Genomic DNA, 19,826 nt, shown 5'->3' on the forward strand with positions numbered 1-19,826 from the left:
TTAAAGCACCGGACAAGGTTATAACCTTTGGACATATGTCTGCACTACTAATTAAACATACTAGATAGATGATACCTCGCGCGTTGCTTCGGTAACTTTTAATAAATAATTTGATGTTTATAAACATATAAAAGTTCATGAAAGATAGTATAAGTAGATGTAAAGAATTTGTTTGGAAGAAATATTATATAGAGTAAGCATTTATAAGAAATTTGATGAAAAACCAAAAATAGGTGTGATTTTTGTTCTATTAATTTATTACCTTGACAATATATCAGCGATGCAATATGAGGTGAAAACAGCGATGCGTAGAGAGAGTGGAGACATCTTTTTTTTGTGAGAGAATTTTCCAATCTATTCATCAATCATGGCAGTACAGAGAACACAAGAGGTAATAAAAATTTCAACCAGGTCTATGGAACACCTAGCGACGACTACAAGCACTGGAGCGAGCCGAAGGCGCGCCACTGTCATCGCCCCTCCATCACCGGAGCCGGGTAAACCTTTTTGTATATAGTAGACAGTCGGGAAGTCGTCGTGCTAAGGCCCCAAAGGACCAGCACACCAGAGCAGTAACCATCGCCGATGAAGAGAGTTGTAGATCGGAAAGATCAAACCTGGAACCACACAAACGAAGACGAACAAATAGATCCATCGATGACCAGTACCGACCGAATCCCATGAGATCTGACGGAGACACACCTCCACACATCCTCCGACAACGCTATTCGCACCATCGGGACGGGGATAGGACGTGGGAGACATTATTCCTACCGAAGGACATCGCCGCCGCCACACAGCCCCAACCAAGACGTTCAACCTAGCAAAAACGTGAACGGGGTCCCTCCCGCCGGCGGGGGGCCGAGATCCTCCGCACCTCCATAGGCCAAAGGCCATTGGAGGCGGGGGATAGTGGAGACTCTCACCCTTGGCTAAACCTAAAACAACGATATCAACTATATACGTGCATTCACAAAAGAAAACATAGCTTGTATAGTAAAATAAAATGCGAGTTCACTCATAATTTGATTTTCTATTAAAAACATGTCACGTACCGAGGTTGTTCATTCAGCACAATATACCTAGGTATTGTATTTTTTTTATTATCTTGTCTGGTGCGCAACCATGCATGCTTCCCCATTAGGTGAAGTTTAGTTTCGTCATACAAAGTCTGATTAGCTCTGGGTGTACGCAAATGAAAACAATGGGATTAAAAGGTTGCATGGGAATTGTGATTCTAAAAGAATAAAAACTCGATGAGCTACCTCTCTATATGCAATGGAATCAAATTGAGATTAAAAGGATGCTTAGAATAGTGGAGGTTTGAGAGAACGAAGGCATCTAACGCAATTCTTTGACCTCTAAGGAGCAAAAGAGATATGGACAAAAGCGGAAGAGAATGAATGGAAAAATATGATCTTTTGGGCTTTCAGAATCAGAAGAGAGCATTAACAACACAGGAAGTCTAACCAAATGGTTGGATAGCTAGGGACTCATGATGTACGTCTAGAGCAGGTCGGATGACGCCAATAAAACAAATAGCAAAAGAGACCTAGGATGACGTGCTCGCTTGAGAGTGCATGTGAAAAAATAGTTAATGATTATTTATGGTGGACTTGCATGCGCATGAAGAGTTAGTGGGAAAGCATTTTTAAATGATGGATCTACTTGATGATGTGGATAGCTTGCATGTCAAGATAAATAGGATAGTGGGGATGAATCTCACGCAATTCTCTGACCTCTAAGGAGCAAACGAGACATGGACAATAGCGCAAGAGAATGAGAATGAAAAAATACGATCTTTTGGGCTTTCCAAATGAGAAGAGAGCATTAACAACACATGAAGTCTAATCAAATGGTTGGACAGGGACTCGTGACGTACGTCTGGAGTAGGCGCCAATTAAAATACAAATAGCAAAAGAGACCTAGGATGACGTGCTCGCTTGAGAGTGCATGAGAAAAATAGTTAATGATTATTTATGGTGGACTTGCATGCACATGAAGAGTTAGTGGGAAAGCATTTTTAAATGATGGATCTACTTGATGATGTAGATAGCTTGCATGTCCAGATAAATAGGATAGTGAGGATGAATCTCTTAGGTATGTAGGATATCGAGTATAAAATATTACGGTGATTGGAGATTTTACGGGCCGTCCATCCACTGCGATCAAACGGTGGAGAAACTAGAGTTACGAGAAGTTACAAGACTAAAATTACAAATAGTGGTGGGACCATTACAAAACTAGGATGGGGCTAGTGATTTTCTAAAAGGGTAGTTCCGTCCAATTTTTAGTCAAGGCCAAATCCTGTTCGCACCCTCGCTGTGTGGCTCGACACATCTGGGTCGCTCCTGATTCCAAAAAAAATCTGGGTCGCTCCTCCACTCTTCCCGTAGAAAGCTTGTTCGAGCCCTATCTGTTCGAAGCAGCAGGGTACATAGGATAGGGCGGAGCCGCCGGTGACCCCGGCGGTGGCGGTGGCAGCGGCAGAGGGGGTCGGCGAGAATGGCCGCTGGGGCGAGGAGGCGGAGCCGATGACCCCGACGGTGGCGGCGGCAGAGGGGGTCGGCGATGATGGCCAATGGGGCGAGGAGGCGGAGCCGATGACCCCGGCGGCGGCGGCGGAGGGGTCCCAGGGGCTCGTGGACCGACGTCTGATGCAGCCGTGGTTCCTCGCCGTCAAGAGCTAGATCGAGCGCACGGCGGTGTAGCCGTCTAGAGGAAGAGCACCCTGCGCCGGTTCGGCCGTGGCGTCACGGAGGAGACGGAGAGAAAGGGCACCGGTGGCCCCGTGAAGGTCGAGGAGGTCGCCGCCTCGTCGTGCAGCGCGCGATGGTGGACCGATGGGAGTCCAAGAGGCACTTGACCTTGCCGGATCACGCTGCTGCTGGCGTAATCCAGGCCGGATCTGTGGAGAGCCCGACGCAGCATCGTCTACAGGTCCATATCTCTTACAGTCTTACTCTACCTTATTCCTTGTAAGTTCACGGCTTCCATTGCTCTTCAGTTCTGGTTAGTAGTTGGAAACTGTAAAAGTATCTGACGAAGCACATGAGCTTTCCACAGTGGCCATGTAACTAAATTCTGAATGTTGCTTCGTTATGCTTAATGGAGCAGGTGGGCAACCCCCTTTTGTCTAAGATTTTGCAAGTCTGTGATATCTGTATTATGTAAAACAGGTCATGACTGATTCTATAGTTGCTGTTTCGATTTTTTTGCTTCCAATGCTTTGTTAGATTGTTAAGGGCCGGAGCTACTATTCAGCACACAGCCCAACTCGACAGGCACTAGCCATGTCAATAGGCACTCAGGGGCATGCTCGCCTCGGCAGTCATCAAGGTGGCAATAGGACACTTGAATTCTACCATTTCAGGCAAGATCAAGCTGCACAGGAATATGAGGAACGATCCGATCTGGAGAACATGAAGATGACGCTGGAGTCGGTGGACGCTGTGCTCCGCGACGCTGAGAGGGAGTCTATCAAGCATAATTCCATGCTTCTGTGGCTGAAGCAACTTAAGGATGCCGCGAACGACATCTCTCACATGCTTGAAGATTTTGAAGATGAAACCGACCTCAACCTGCTATGCAAGATTCTGATTTGGTCACTATCAATCTTGATCTGAATGTTGTTGTTCAATAACATATGAATATTTTTAGATAATGAACTACATCTAAAACTTTTTTATGTACTGAAGTAGATCTGAACCACACTGTTGGAGTTGATCTTTCAGTCGATGTTAAGTAAAAGCTACTTATACTTGTTGATGCCAAGACCATCTTTTCATTCCTAAATGTCCCTGTTTTCTTATGTTTCACAAATAGAAAGCTATGTCCACAAATATCATGATCTGATTGATGGGAAAGTGAAGTAATACTAGTCTGGTATCCCAAGTGTAATATCAGTTTATGCACTGTTTTTTGTCAAGCACCTGATTGAAACAAGACAGAAGGACCAAAATCATCTACACTTGCTCACTAAGTAGAAATTTGCTACTGCAACTCTTCTGGTTTAGGAAAGTGACAATTTTCAGAAATTGTTTAGACGGAGGGAAGAACATACAACATATCCCTTTATTCTGCACATTAGTGTCCGATGGAGCAGTTGTAGGACGTTGTTTTTTCTCTTCGTTGTTTTTTTCCAGGTGAAATCCATGGCTGCTTGCTAAAACTTAAAATCTGTAAGCAGATGTTTCAATTGCCAAAAGATGGTTGTTGTTCTGCGACTAGACTGACCATCCAGCTCCAAATTTTAGTGTAATCTCAAGATATTGCAATTGAATTCTTCTTAAGGTAATTCTTTGTTTTATCTGAACTCACTAAGATTATTTGCTTTTTCTTTGGTCTTTTGCGCATTTAAAATGCCAGAGAAAATTTTGCCAATCTCTTTAATTTTCACACAAAGCTAAGGTGTTCCCCATTTATAATTTAGAGACAAGCATTTTGTCAAAGCTTAGGCTTACAATGGAGACACCATCAATGGCAATTCCAAAGTTCTATGCCTGATCTGTCAGTATCTTTCTAATCTCCCACCTCACGCACTGAAATTAAAGGGGAAAGGAGCAAACAATGAGCACCCACAAGTAATATATTCTGCCAAATATATACAAGCATGCCTACACAATGCTAGTAATCATAGTTGTGTAGAATGGCGACATACATTGTGGAGCAAGAACAGAACTATGTTTCTTCACCAACATTTGCACAGATGAGCATTTATTGTCTTCTTGCCTTTTTCAGGTATTTTGGCAATGTTGGTTCTTGGGCTACCCAATTGATCACTGAAGCTGGTGGCAAGGTGGTCTCCATTAGAGATGTCATAGGGGCTGTCAAGAACTCCAATGGCATTGACATAGCCAAGCTAATGAAGCACTCGGCAGAGAACCGCGGGATCAAGGGCTCCAACAAAAGGTGACGCCGTCGACCCGGCCTCGCTGCTCACGGAAGAGTGCGACGCGCTCATCCCGGTAGCTCTGGGAGGAGTCATAAACAAGTAATCTTCTTCTTCCTCGTCCCAGCTCACTTCATCCTATCTTCTATCAGATTAATGCTCTGAAGCTCAGTTAGAGTATCCTCCTGGCTGTTATTTTTTTCTGTATCTGAAAACATTTTTGTTAATAAATAGTCCTTTCGATTTTCTTCTTCTCCTAGGGACAATGTTGATGCCCTCAAAGCAAAGTACATCATCGAGGCTGCTAACCACCCAACAAACCCTGAGGCCGAAGAGGAAAGAACACCAACATTTTGGCACAAAACTAAGCTGCATTTGTTGACACATTTCACACATTGACTGACAGTAGAGAAGTGTACATGTTCGCGCTGCAGATTCTGGCAAAGAAGGGCGTGCTGATCCTACCGGACATCCTGGCCAACTCCGGCGGAGTGATGGTGAGCTACTTCGAGTGGGTGCAGAACATCGAGGGGTTCATGTGGGACGAGGAGAAGGTGAATCGGGAGCTCAAGACGTACATGACCCGCGCCTCAAACATAGTTCTGATTATATAGGCAGTGTATGGCGTCGTATAAAATGGAAAGTAATTATGTATATAGTATATCTTCGAAAACCAGAATTGACTCAATTTGGAACAATGCCTGCTTTATATGAATTTCTTGCCCGCTTTGCACGCGTTGCTACAAGTGCATTACCATGCCTCAGCCATAATCATCCTTGACAAATATGGCAATCACCTTTAGTATGGAACAGAAGAAGCATGCACAACCTAGTTTGTCAATGAGCAAGTTTAGCATATGTTTGTACATTGCTGATCTAGTTAGTAAGCAGAACTCTGTTATAGTAAAACTAGCTAGAGGATCACAACACCACACGTTGTCACAGCTTCACTTTCTGGAATGGTATGGTTGATGGCACCAGCCCCTCCTCAAGGTGGAGGTCACGGGTTTGCAGGGGGCATACTGGAGATTTTCAGATTTAATTGTTTGAATGTATCTTTATTTCATTTCAGATTGTGTCAAGTCTTGTGTACTACTCCCTCTGCTCCATCGGTTCACAACTATAAGATGTTTCTAACTTATATTTGTGTCTGCTCCATCCGTTTATAAGATGTTTCTAACTTATTTGTGTCTGCTCCATCCGTTTATAAGATGTTTCGAACTTATATTTCTGTCTGCTCCATCCGTTTATAAGATGTTTCTAACTTCTATTTGTGAACGGAGGGGTACTAAATATGAGCTTCTATCTACAAACTTTTGTCCGCGAACTATTTGTGACGACTTCTCTCAAGGTAGGAGCCACTTTTGTATGTATACTTCTCTTGACTCATTCTATGTTGTCAAGTTCTCATTCATTTGGTGATCTTCTGTAATATTTGTATTCGTTGATCATGGCCAAGTAAATCAAATTGAATTTCCTGTTAAGGCCTGATGCTTACATCGAAACTGAACAAAATATATAGTGAAATAATCAAATGATAACAAAGCTTTGCACGATCCTCTGCACTTTTTATGCTATCTGAATAATCTCACTTGAATCTAATAAAAATGCATCATCTTGTCTAACAGCCACTAGTAAACAAGTCATCCAGACCACGACTAGCACAAATGGGCCATACTGACCCACAATTAGCACCATGAGTCATCCGATCCTACTACTAGCACTATGGGCCGTCCAAACCCACGACTACTAATATGGGTAATCTGGATCCACAACTAGCACCATGGGGCGTCAGAACCAGTAGTACCACTATGGGTCATACAGACTCTCGACTATCCTTACATATACTACCAACATAGAACTACCACCAGGGGCATACGGACCGACAACTACCACTTTAGGACGTGTGGATCCACAAATACAACAACGGGTCATCCGGATCCTCAACTACCTTGACAGATAGTCCCCCCACACAACTACCACCACAGGCCATTCCAACCCATAACTACCACCACGAGTCATCTTGGTCCACAAATACCGCTACGACCCATCCAGACTGACAACCAACATGGAGCTAACGTGCACCTGAACCTGATCAACATTATTGGTTATTTTTTGCATGGAACATGTTGTTACAATGCTAAGATCTATAGTGAAGTTTAACTAACATCTCCTAAATTGGTACTCGTGGAATTATTTTTGGAACTTTTATTTTTCCGATTTTTTCTGCATTTGAGCCAAAGAATGCTCCTGGATTTGAATTTTGCTTTTAGTTTTTTTCATGTTCGAGAAAACTTCTTCAAATCAGAAATCTTGTTTTCTGGGTAAATTTTGAGCCAAAATGGTCCTGAATTTGAAATTTTCTTTTGTCTTTTTTTATTCGCCAAAACTTCTAAAAAAATTCCCAGATTGAATAGAGGGTAGTGTGAATTTTTGAGAACTTTTATGGGAACTTATTTTTTTTAACAATTTTTGACCGAAAATGCTCCTGAATTTTAATTTGCGTCTAGTTTTAGTTCTTTTTGGCATAAACTTCTTCAGTGCAACGCCCAACCCGCTAGTAGTCTGCTCTCACACCATGGCCATTAGGGAAAAGCAAATAAAAATCTTTGAAAATATATACCAGAAAATGGAATAAATCATGGAAGCGCCATGGAAAATAAAATGAAAATCACTAAAAATATTACATATTCAGAAAACAAGATCATGGATACATGGTAGAGTTAGAATAACCTAACAAGTTCTCCGGAGGAATTTCTAGCACACAATTAACTATGAGGCAGAGGTAGACGGCGGTGGCTGCCCTGTGAGAAAGAGTTTGATGACCGTGCTGTCCGGCGAGGCGCGAGGTAGACGACAGCGGCTGTCAGGCGATCCAACAAGACAGGAGGTAGACCTTGGTGGCTGCCCGGCAAGTTGGAAGTAAACAACGGTGGCTGAAGGTCCAGTACAAACACTACTGCTACAATGACCACCCAAGACAGACAATAAACCTGCGCAGCCACAAAATCAAGTTTACATGGGACAATCACTAAATTTTATTGCTACTAAACATTGATTATAGTGCCCTAATGACGAACTAAACTAAATCATCAATTGCATTGAATAGAAAGAAAAATAGAGCTGGCTACTGCATGATATGCCAGGTGCAAAACTATTGCAACTGCACTAAATCAATCCTAAGTACACTTAATTTTATGTGATGTGCAGGAAAGCATGGTCGAATAAGAGCGGGTGCAAAGGAAATGATAAAATCAGTATTATGAAATCCTTTCCTCTATCGGGTTGTACAATTGTCTAAAATTTCCTTGATGACTACTGCCATGTATACAAAGATAGAACAAAAGGTCAATACTAAATCTAGTAGACTCCACGGAAAAAGGATCTGCTAGACTAAACACAAGGAGTTTAAACAACATCTGATAAAATAGACTGCTGAAATAGAGTACCTGATGCTCACTGTTCGAATCGGTGGCTGCCTTAATTGACGCCTTTTTGCTGTCGTAGGGAATACGCGAACTCTAATAACAATCGAGGATTATGAATAGTCTGAGAACGCTATCATAGCAAGTACTCCCTCTGTCCGGAAATACTTGTCATCAAAATGGATAAAAGGGGATGTATCTAGACGTATTTTAGTTCTAAATACATCTCTTTTTATCCATTTTGATGACAAGTATTTTCGGACGGAGGGAGTAATATTTAACAACTCTTCAGAAATTGCAGAATCTCTGTAGTTTATCATATATCTGAATTTTGATATGCTTAGTGGGATTTATTATCAGTGTTCTCTGTAGTTTATAAGCAGCAACTGCCACTGGGGAATGCTACAAGTTGTAAGACATTTGTGAACTCCGAATCTGTGTCTGTTCTGAACTTCAAAACAAACACATGCAACTGAAGTATGAAACTGTTATTAGCACTAGTTAAGTTGTTCCAAGCCATAGTTTACATGTATGACCTGAACTTGTATGTGTATGCTGCAGCAAGATTTCAGTTGTTTGAACATGCTGTTACAAGTAATCCAAAATTCAAGATTTCATTACTGAATAAAGGCTAGACAGTTAACATAACTTCATACATATATGGCCTGAACTTGTGTATGTGTATGATACAGGAGTATGACCATAAGCATACACAGTTAACAGTTGATTCTGGAAACTTTAAGGCTGCAATTTCTACTTGTGGGTTTGTGTGACAAACCAAATGATGTTCTTTTCTGAAAAAAAATCATATCATATCCCTTTTTCCTGGAGAGTTTTCTGTTGATGATTCGTGCATGTCAAATACGTAGCAGCAGCAGCAGCGTGCTAACAGTCAGCAGCAGCAGCTTCATTGCAGCCATCGAGGACAGCTCAAGTGCCAGACGTGGTCAATCGCTAATCATGCAATTAGTGACTGCGGAAGTTGCGCAAACTAGCGAACGCGCTGCTGGCGTATCCGGCACCAATCTGAACCCTAACTGCTGACTGAATTTTATTTCAAGGTGCTGCAATGTGCAGTTGCTCCATGCTTCCACCGCCAGCACAAGGTGTGAGGAGGGAAGGATGGGAGGAATAGATGAGGGCAGGGGAAGGGATACCTCTGTTCATCCACCATTACGACCGAGCGCAGCCGGGATCTCCAATGCCTCGCGGCGGCGGCGGCCCCTCCAGAACCTCACGGAGGCGTCGGCGGAGACGTATGTGGGGCAGCGGCCACTACGACAAGACCAGCCGGGGCTTCGCCTCCTAGACCTCGCGCCGGCATCTTCACCTCCAGGTCCTCGCTCCTGCGCCGCCGTCTCCCACGTCCTCGCGCCAGCGCCTCCCTCTCGCGAGATGGATTAGCCAGATGCGGGGGTTTGACCAGCGGAGTACTAAAAAAATGCATGACCATAATACCCTTATTGATTAAACATATTTTTTTAATTAACAGGTTGAAATCAACGGTGGAAAATAATCAGTGGGGGAGTTACACGAAATTACAATCTGTAACTCTTCAATCACCGTAAAAGAGCTCTATAAAATAATATAAAACAAGGGTTCACATATATATTTCTTCAAGAAAAATAGGAAAATACATATAAAAATAAGAAATACATATAAAAGCGGGATGTTGCATCTTCAAGCAATATGTATCCGTCTCTTCGATGTCAGATGCATGTTATCCACGACGTAGAATGGACGGAGTAGAAGGTGTCGCCACTACGCCCCACACGTGACCGTGGACCTTGTTCACTGAGTTTGTGAACCAGAATTGGACAAAGATGGCGTCGTCCCACTAGGGGATGAAGTTGTATTGGCGCTGGTCAGAAAATTCCATCTTTGGAACACCCCGGTCTGCCACCTCAAGTGATGAGGCAGGACGTTCTTCGTCTCTGCGTGAATCCAGCCCGAGCTGGGGACGATGTCGGGCACCACATGCATGACATTGTTGTTGGCTGCCATTGGGATGATCTTCTTTGTGTGTATTGCCACCGTCTTGTGCTTTCTGACCAAAGCGCACGCTTATGCGCAGATAAAGTGCACTTAAGTGCTAGGCATTTTGCTATCGCCTAGAGCCTACGTGGACTTAAGCCCCCGCCTAGGCGCGCCTTTTTAAACTATGGTTTTCATTGAGTTCTTTGTCTGACTTGATAATGGTTCCATCTTAACCTTTCCATTGGCCTAAAAAGATCTGCTTGTATATCATGACCAATCAGCCTTTGTGCATCAGTCCCATGGTTCAGTGTCTCGTCCTATTCTGTATTTTGGTCATGAAACATGTGAAATAGGTCCAGGTAGCTTGTTAGGACTCCCTAGCTTGGAGTACTAGTTAGTCATCCAGTTCTAATTTATTTTCAACTACCCATAGCATTATTCAGTTACATGAAAAATACTCCCTCCGTTCCTAAATATAAGTCTTTTAAGCATTTCAAATGGACTACAACATACGGATGTATGTAGACATATTTTAGAGTGTAGATTCATTCATTTTGCTCCGTATGTAGTCATTTGTTGGAATCTCTAGAAAGACTTATATTTGGGAACGGAGGGAGTATTCTGTTCGGTATCAGGTTAGCTTAGTTGGAGTACTCTTTTATTTTCTTAAGTAAAAACATGTGCATTTAACAAGTACATAATGGCGGGATGACGGCAGGGGGGGCGTGAGGTCGTGGATGGGTGCCTGGGCGAGCGACGGTGGCGGCGACAGGGGGGGGCAGGGAGGCAGGCTCGTTTTAGGGTTTGGAGGGAGAGAGAGGCGGGGCTGGAGGGAGAGAGAGAGGCAGGGCAGGAGGAGCTGGGCGCGGGGGAGGCGCGAGTGCGGAGGGAGGAGGCGGGGGAGGCGACCCACGAGCAGGGTGGCGCGAGGTCGAGAATGGGGGCCGGGGCGAGCGCCAGCGGCGGCGGCGGCGCGACGGCAGGGGGTGTGTGGGCTGCGGGCGGCTAGGTTTTGGAAAGGGAGAGAGAGAGCTGAGATGGGCGAATGGGAGCAGGGCAGTCGCTCTCCCTCGCCAGCGGTCAAGACGTGTTGACGTAAGCCGTGAAAAACCAAAAATGCCCTCGACGGGTCACGAAATTACAGTCGGTCGCATCATGCATCATCATATATAATAACTCTTCATGCACGCATCATGCATCATCATATATAATAACAAGTCCTACTAATCATCCTCATACAACTTCTACTCGTTATTAATAACAAGTCATACGATCATCATCCTCACAGTCATCGAACCAACCCTACTTAATTGTTCTTAGCACATGATCATCAGTATTAGGTAGGACCGAAATTCCCTCTTTAAGGTAAAATAGCATAAAACAATATAGACCCTGACTCTCCATTATGGAGAATGGAGATCATCCTGTCTCCATTTCTTGCGCCTCGCTTCCTTTTGCTTCCAAGAAGCTCCTTGCGACTGTCCATACATTTTTTCCATTCTTTGATTTGCATGTCTCCACTTCTTTTAGAAATCCAGTATGGACAGTTGAGATTCGTAGGATGACTTGGTTGTATATTCAAAACATCAAGCCTACCATTCTGATACATCAAATGAGGCACACAATCCTCTGGGATTATCTGTTGAAAAACATAGTAATAACTTCATAGTTAGCAATGATAATGCACTAGTTTTAGAACTATGCAAAATATGCACGGATGTCGTAATAGTAAGAAATCTTACCAGGGTATCTCCATAGTAGTTACCGTAGTTCAACACGTGCACTAGTGGCACGTATGGAGGACCATAATGATGAGGAGTTTGATTGTAGATATTGTAATGTTCAATATCAGTACAAAATCCGACCAGATGAGTTTTCTCCTTATAAGTTAACTCAGAGCCATCGGTGTAGTAGGTTCTGTCTACCATGTTCCGCACATTGTTTGAACAATCAAAATAAGCTGTCAATGAAAATAAGCTGTCAACTATTTTGAAATGAACAATATAAATTAGCTAATAACTATGTTTGAGAAACTCACATAGCGGTAGAATTGGAGGCGTATTAACAAGGACCCAAATGTCCATATTGTCTTGCTCGATGTCAGGATCACCAAGATCCATGGTGACAAGCATACCCTCATCAAAACCATACATCTTGCCAAATGCTTCCCAATTTTTGCAACCAAAATGGGTTACGCTCTCAGAATTATACAGCTTTACTTCAAAATCTATATCATGATGGGTCCTTAGGTGAATTTTCTTTGTTTCCATACTTTCATGGTCTTTAAAACCCATCCTCTCCAAGACGTAGCGTCTTGCATGGCATGGGATAAGCTAGCCGAATTGTAAAAGATGAAAAGTACACGTTGAAATAGTTGAAGTCGTGCTTAATTACGAAAAAATAACACTTGTCGTCGTTGCGTACCGTTTCAACATCGAACGTCTCCTCCAGCTTAATACTGAAGCGCCAATCTTCGTCCAGGTGAGGCCTGTCGCACTGACCTCGGTCGTCGTGGCACCAGTCGCACTCCCCCAGGAGACTTTCGTCGTCCGAGTACGACATTTCCTATGTTCATATATAATTCAAATATTAAACATCTACAATTAAATATATGTACTAAAAAACCTAAGTTAGATCATTATTATTCATCACGGGTTGACTATCGGTTTGTCGAGTCTTTTCTTGAAAACTCTCAGCTCACGTGGTGTATACATTCGACCGTTGGTGATGGTCGCTCCTCCCTTTGTCCCCGTGTGCATTACACCAAAATGTCTAGCTAGCACACGGGAACAAAGGAGAAGCGACCCCCACGACAACAGTCGGGATTCTTCGTCCTCTCATATATATATGGTGGAACTCTCCCTCACTGATTCCTCTCTGACATTTGCGACCGCCGGTGATGGTAGCTCCTCCTTTCGTTCTCGAGTGCATTACACCAAATTGTCTAGCACACGGGAACGAAGGAGAAGCTACCCCCACGACAACAGTCGGGATTCTTCGTCCTCTCATATATGCTGGAGACTCGACAGACTTACAGTCAACCCGAAATATCGTTTAATTATCTTTCTAAAAGAGGATTTGGCTGGTCTCACCTCGATGTCGGAGGGGGCGGTGACGGGGACGACGGCGGGGATGATGGAGGGGCCGGGGGGGCTCCTAGATTTCTGCGAAAACAAAAACCCTATAAGCTATCAACTAATCATAGTGCTCTCCAATTTTAACATTCAAAGTAGGATCGGAGTAGTTTTCCACTTTCAGCATTCAATAAGCAAAATCAAATCACAAAATAAAGTAGTATTCAAATTAGGATGCATTCAATTATAAGCAAAACTACATCATCTCCATGCGTCCGTACGTCGCCGAATATTATCACTAATACACCTCGAATACTATCATACATATAGCATCGCTAGTACAGCTAGAACAGTAGCGCCCGACGGGTATCGGCGCGGGCGGTGGACACCCAAAGGGACGGAACCATCACAGGAACATAGCTCCAGTGAGATCCCTGAAGAACCTGCCAGGTATTGTCGAACCTGCCCTCCAACGCAACCATGTAGCGACGGACGTGCTGGTCCTCCTTGCTGACACGGTGACGTACCACCTCCGCGGTGTCCGGAAGCCTCGGCACCGTCACTGGCCCACGCGAGCGCCACCAAACAAGGATCGGGTCAACGACGGGCTGGTTCCTCACCAACCTACGCCCACCGGAAGGTAGCACCTCCCAAAACCAGCCCGGCGGAGCCCAGTCCCGGACATGGCCCCTCTGATCAAGCCGGCCTCCTCCGCCGAGTCGACGACGAGGATGCGGGATAGGCATCGTCGACGTCGATGCGGGAATAATTGCTTTAACTAAAAAAACAAACTAGTTCTATTAATTTCCTTACTATAAATAAAATAAAGTAGTACTTACTACAAATAAACTAGCTAGTTTAACTAGTTCTATTATTTTTCTAACTAATTCTATTAAACACTTTCTAAGTAGTACTTACTAAAAGTTATCGGGGAGGGGGGTACATATATCGACAACGACATACCCGATAAAAAATAAGAAGAGGAAGAAGACAAAAAAAAGAGGAGAAGAAGAAAGGAATAGAGGAGGAGATCGAAGAAAAAAAAGAAAAAAGAGGAGAAGAAGAAGGAATAGAGGAGAAGAAGAAAAAATAGAATAATATATTATTCTATTTCTTCTTCTTCTCCTCTATTTCTTCTTCTTCTACTCTTTTTTTTTCTCTTCTTTTTCATCTTCTTATTTATTTCTCCTCTACTTCCTCTCCTCTTCTTCTTATTCTTCTTCTTCTTCTCCTTCTTCCTCTTCTTATTTTCCTTTTTTCTCTCCTTCTATTTCTTCTAAATATGAACATACATAAATGACTTCTAAATATGAAAAATCTAAACTACACATCTAAATTACAACTAAATTAACTACACATCCAAATTAATACAACTAAATTACAAATCTAAATTAAACTACGTACAGTACTATAGCTAGGGGGCGCGGCGGCAGCGGCGGCGGCCATTACAGGGAGGAGGAGGAGGGGATCGAGGCGGCGCTCACAGGGTGGCGGAGGGCGACGGCGACCGTGGCGGGCCGGGGGCGGAGGGCGGCGACGGTGACGTATACGGGGCGACGGCTCGGGGGCGCGCGGCGGAGGCCGACGGCGACGGCGGCGGGGGGGGGGGGGAGGACGACGGCGACGGGCGATGGCGTGGGCTCGGGGGCACGGGCGACGGCGACGACGACGGGCCAGCCTGGCGGCGTAGATCGAGCTCGCGGCGTCGTCGGGCGGGGGGACACTGGCGATGGAAATCAGAAAATTTCCAAAGTGCTACTTATATAGCAAAGGCTTTGGTCCCGGTTGGTGGCACCAACCGGGACCACGACCAACCGGAACCAATACCCACCCTTTGGTCCCGGTTGGTGCCATCAACCGGGACTAAAGGCCTCTTTTCACGGGAAGCAGAGGGCTTTGGTCCCGGTTGGTGGCACCAACCGGGACCAAAGGGGAGCATTGGTTCCGGTTGGAGCCACCAACCGGGACTAATGTGCTGGCGCGGTGCGGTGGGAAGTTTAGTCCCACCTCGCTAGCTGAGAGAGCTCAACACCTGTTTATAAGCTGCGCTGCAGCTCAGGTGCTGAGCTCCTCTCTAATATGCAGGCATTATACATGCCTACCTTTGTCATTGCCATGTTGGGCCTATTGGGCCTGCGGGCCTGCATCTTGGCCCATGTGCAGATGGGTTTCTAGTCGTATGCAGGCTGTGTGGCCCATTAGGCGGCATTTTTTTATTTTTTCCAGTATTTTTTTGTTTTTTGAATTATTTATTTTCTTTTGATTTTTGCTTTATTTTTTTATTCTTTTTGCTTTTAGCTCAGAATAATTATAAACTTTCTGTTAATCCATTAGTTTCCAAATTTGAATAGTTTAAATTTCATCCGGAAACTCATGTGTTACAAAGGGATTTCATTTTTTAAACCTAATTTGAACTCCTGACTTTTTGTGTGTTCAAAATGCACCATTCAAAGCCACATCATCATTTTTAATCCTTTCTGACTTCATTTGTTATTTTTCATGCATTTACTAATTATTTTGAACTATAAGACCCTAAAATTGAAAAGCATTTCAAATGAACTCTGAAAAGGTTGAAATTTGGCATGATATCATCATTTCATCCACATAGCATGTGCAAGAAAGTTGAGAGGGTTACGGCAAAAACGGGATGCACTTCGTGTACAAAACGGACAATCTCTTTCAAAGTATCAGGATTTCATCCGGAAACTCGTGTGTTACAAAGGGATTTCATTTTTTAAACCTTATTTGAACTCCTGACTTTTTGTGTGTTCAAAATGCACCATTCAAAGCCACATCATCATTTTCAATCCTTTCTGACTTCATTTGTTATTTTTCATGCATTTACTAATTATTTTGAGCTATAAGACCCTAAAATTGAAAAGCATTTCAAATGAACTCTGAAAAGGTTGAAATTTGGCATGATATCATCATTTCATCCACATAGCATGTGCAAGAAAGTTGAGAGGGTTACGGCAAAAACTGGATGCACTTCGTGTACAAAACGGACAATCTCTTTCAAAGTATCAAGATTTCATCCGGAAACTCGTGTGTTACAAAGGGATTTCATTTTTTAAACCTTACTTGAACTCCTGACTTTTTGTGTGTTCAAAATGCACCATTCAAAGCCACATCATCATTTTTCAATCATTTCTGACTTCATTTGTTATTTTTCATGCATTTACTAATTATTTTGAGCTATAAGACCCTAAAATTGAAAAGCATTTCAAATGAACTCTGAAAAGGTTGAAAGTTGGCATGATATCATCATTTCATCCACATAGCATGTGCAAGAAAGTTGAGAGGGTTACGGCAAAAACTGGATGCACTTCGTCTACAAAACGGACAATCTCTTTCAAAGTATCAGGATTTCATCCGGAAACTCGTCTGTTACAAAGAGATTTCATTTTTTAAACCTTATTTGAACTCCTGACTTTGTGTGTGTTCAAAATGCACCATTCAAAGCCACATATCATTTTTCAATCCTTTCTGACTTCATTTGTTATTTTTCATGCATTTACTAATTATTTTGAGCTATAAGACCCTAAAATTGAAAAGCATTTCAAATGAACTCTGAAAAGGTTGAAAGTTGGCATGATATCATCATGTCATCCACATAGCATGTGCAAGAAAGTTGAGAGGGTTACGGCAAAAACTGGATGCACTTCGTGTACAAAACAGACAATCTCTTTCAAAGTATCAGGATTTCATACGGAAACTCGTCTGTTACAAAGGGATTTCATTTTTTTAAACTTATTTGAACTCCTGACTTTTTGTGTGTTCAAAATGCACCATTCAAAGCCACATCATCATTTTTCAATCATTTCTGACTTTATTTGTTATTTTTCATGCATTTACTAATTATTTTGAACTATAAGACCCTAAAATTGAAAAGCATTTCAAATGAACTCTGAAAAGGTTGAAAGTTGGCATGATATCATCATTTCATCCACATAGCATGTGCAAGAAAGTTTAGAGGGTACGGCAAAAACTGGATGCACTTCGTGTACAAAACGGACAATCTCTTTCAAAGTATCAGGATTTCATCCGGAAACTCGTTTGTTACAAAGGGATTTCATTTTTAAACTTATTTGAACTCCTGACTTTTTGTGTGTTCAAAATGCACCATTCAAAGCCACATCATCATTTGTCAATCCTTTCTGACTTTATTTGTTATTTTTCATGCATTTACTAATTATTTTGAGCTATAAGATCCTAAAATTGAAAAGCATTTCAAATGAACTCTGAAAAGGTTTTCTTTCTACTTACAACAAAAAACTTATTTATTTTATTTCTAATTACTTATGTCTTTTACTTTAATTATTTTATTTTTATTTATTTTACTGCTACTATTTTTATTTATTTTACTTGCTGCTATTTTTACTTAATTAATTAAGGTTTATTTATTGTAGTTACTATAGTTTATTTTATTTTATTTTATTAAGGTTTATTTAGTTTTATTTATTTTATTAAGGTTTATTTATTTTATAAATATAAAAAATGAACATAGATGCACTTATAGAGAAAATTCAACCTAAATTCATACTAAATTTCTATGAAATTTAATATGAATTTAAGTCAAATTTCCTGTATAAGGGCATCTATTTTCACTTTAATAGAAGCTCAACAAGGCATAGAGGGATGGGCTTATAAACTGGTGTGAGCGCCCTTTGGTTGGCGAGGTGGGACTAAACACTGGCCGCAACTAGGACCAGCCCTTTAGTCCCGGTTTATGGTATGAACCGGGACTAAAGGGTGGTGGGCCAGGAGCGTGGCCCATTGGTCCCGGTTTGTACCACCAACCGGGACCAAAGGGTCCATACGAACCGGGACCAATGCCCACGAGGCCCCGGCCGGCCCCCTGGGCTCACGAACCGGGACCAATGCTCACATTAGTCCCGGTTCGTGACTGAACCGGGGCTAATGTGAAAACTGCCCTGTGACCTAAGCCCTGTTTTCTACTAGTGTACGTCAATTTCAACAACAAAAAATACTGGATACGTCAGACCAATCATTCTTTAGAGAAAAAATGGATAAGAACAAATTGCAGAAAGGTTACCGTTGTAGGTGATTTGTTCTAACTCCGGATCGACGTGCTTGGAGGGGGTGGCGGTTGGCCTTCGCTCGTGTCAAGATGCACTGGGCGAAAATGAAGACCGCCGTTGTGACAGTCGGGGGCCCGCCAGGAGGCAAGGACCACCGCAAGCCGGAGCGCTATTTCGAAGACGTCCTAGAGGGTGCCCACTTGATAGAGGGTCAATATTCGAAGGATATCATGTTCGAATGAATGTATCCGAACTGCCCAGACCATGTATTATAAACCAAGGCTGTGTAATTATTTTATGCTTTTATCTGAACTACTTTCCTCCTGTGCGACCGTATGTTATTATTCTGAAAGTTTGTCAGTCGTCGGCTTCAGCCCCCACGTAGATGCTACGGGGGTGTTCATAATAACGTGTAATCACTCTTGACCCAATGTCTTGGTCCGTAAAGGAGGTGACTTACGTAATGAACCAGGCAATCAGACTATGCGGCTTTAGCAGTTTCACTTAGCCATAGGAGTTTGACTGTGGGGCTAAGAACTAGCCCCTGCTGCGCATGCGGCTGTCCGAACTGGGATGCCTTAGGCTCGTGACCGAACCAAAGTCAGTCCTTCGTATAGTACGGAGAAAATCGCAAGAGATTTATATTAAAACACCGAATAGCCGACCAGCTCTCGCCATACCATGACAGTCAGTTTTCGGCTTTCTCTACTGAGGTGTTTGAGCGGACGAACCAGAAACACAATCGCAGTAGTTCTCCCTTTACTACCTTAGCCGAACAGGCGGAACATAAAGTGGTAATCGCAGGAGCCGGGCAACCCAACTATTCACCAAAGACATGATTCGGAGCCGATGCATACAATGCCATATTCAGGATGCCGAAGTATACTATAAAAGTGTTCGGACTTTTCATAATTTTTTTGAGAAAAGAATATATGTGGCTGACTAGAGCCCCTGGCGATTTAAATCGTACCGAGGCGTATATGCCAATCTGACACAAAGAGGGAATACAGATTAGGAAATAAGCCAATACCGAGCAAGGTTGGGCAAAACTGTTTCCATTATAGTCTGATTGGTATGTCAAAACGTATTTTTACAGAAGATGCCAGAAGCATCGAGGCTATTTTACATGTCGAGAACAAGGGAAAGCTGTATACAGGTCCTAAAAAGGAAAAGATGATCTTGACGAATCGGCGTGGCGATCCAAGATAATCGCTTGGTGCAGAAATCCTGTTGATGACAACCCGACAAACTGTGGCCAATGCCATATTTTGGAACAGAGGAATTTCACATGCACTCCTGTGGGATCTGCAAATATAAAGGTCTCACATTTAAGCATGGCCAAGACACACTATATATATGCATGTACTAAACAGGGAGAAATTGATGAAGAGACCAACAATGGGTGTTAAAATTATCA

At 42.9% G+C, this 19,826-nt stretch overlaps 1 pseudogene; it reads left to right on the plus strand.

Moving 5' to 3' along the window:
• The first annotated feature begins 2,832 nt into the window (after positions 1-2,832).
• Positions 2,833-5,505, plus strand: LOC141026780 (uncharacterized; annotated as a pseudogene).
• Positions 5,506-19,826: the final 14,321 nt, after the last annotated feature.

This window comes from Aegilops tauschii, chromosome 7 (assembly GCF_002575655.3).
Source record: "Aegilops tauschii subsp. strangulata cultivar AL8/78 chromosome 7, Aet v6.0, whole genome shotgun sequence".
Lineage (NCBI taxonomy): Eukaryota > Viridiplantae > Streptophyta > Magnoliopsida > Poales > Poaceae > Aegilops > Aegilops tauschii.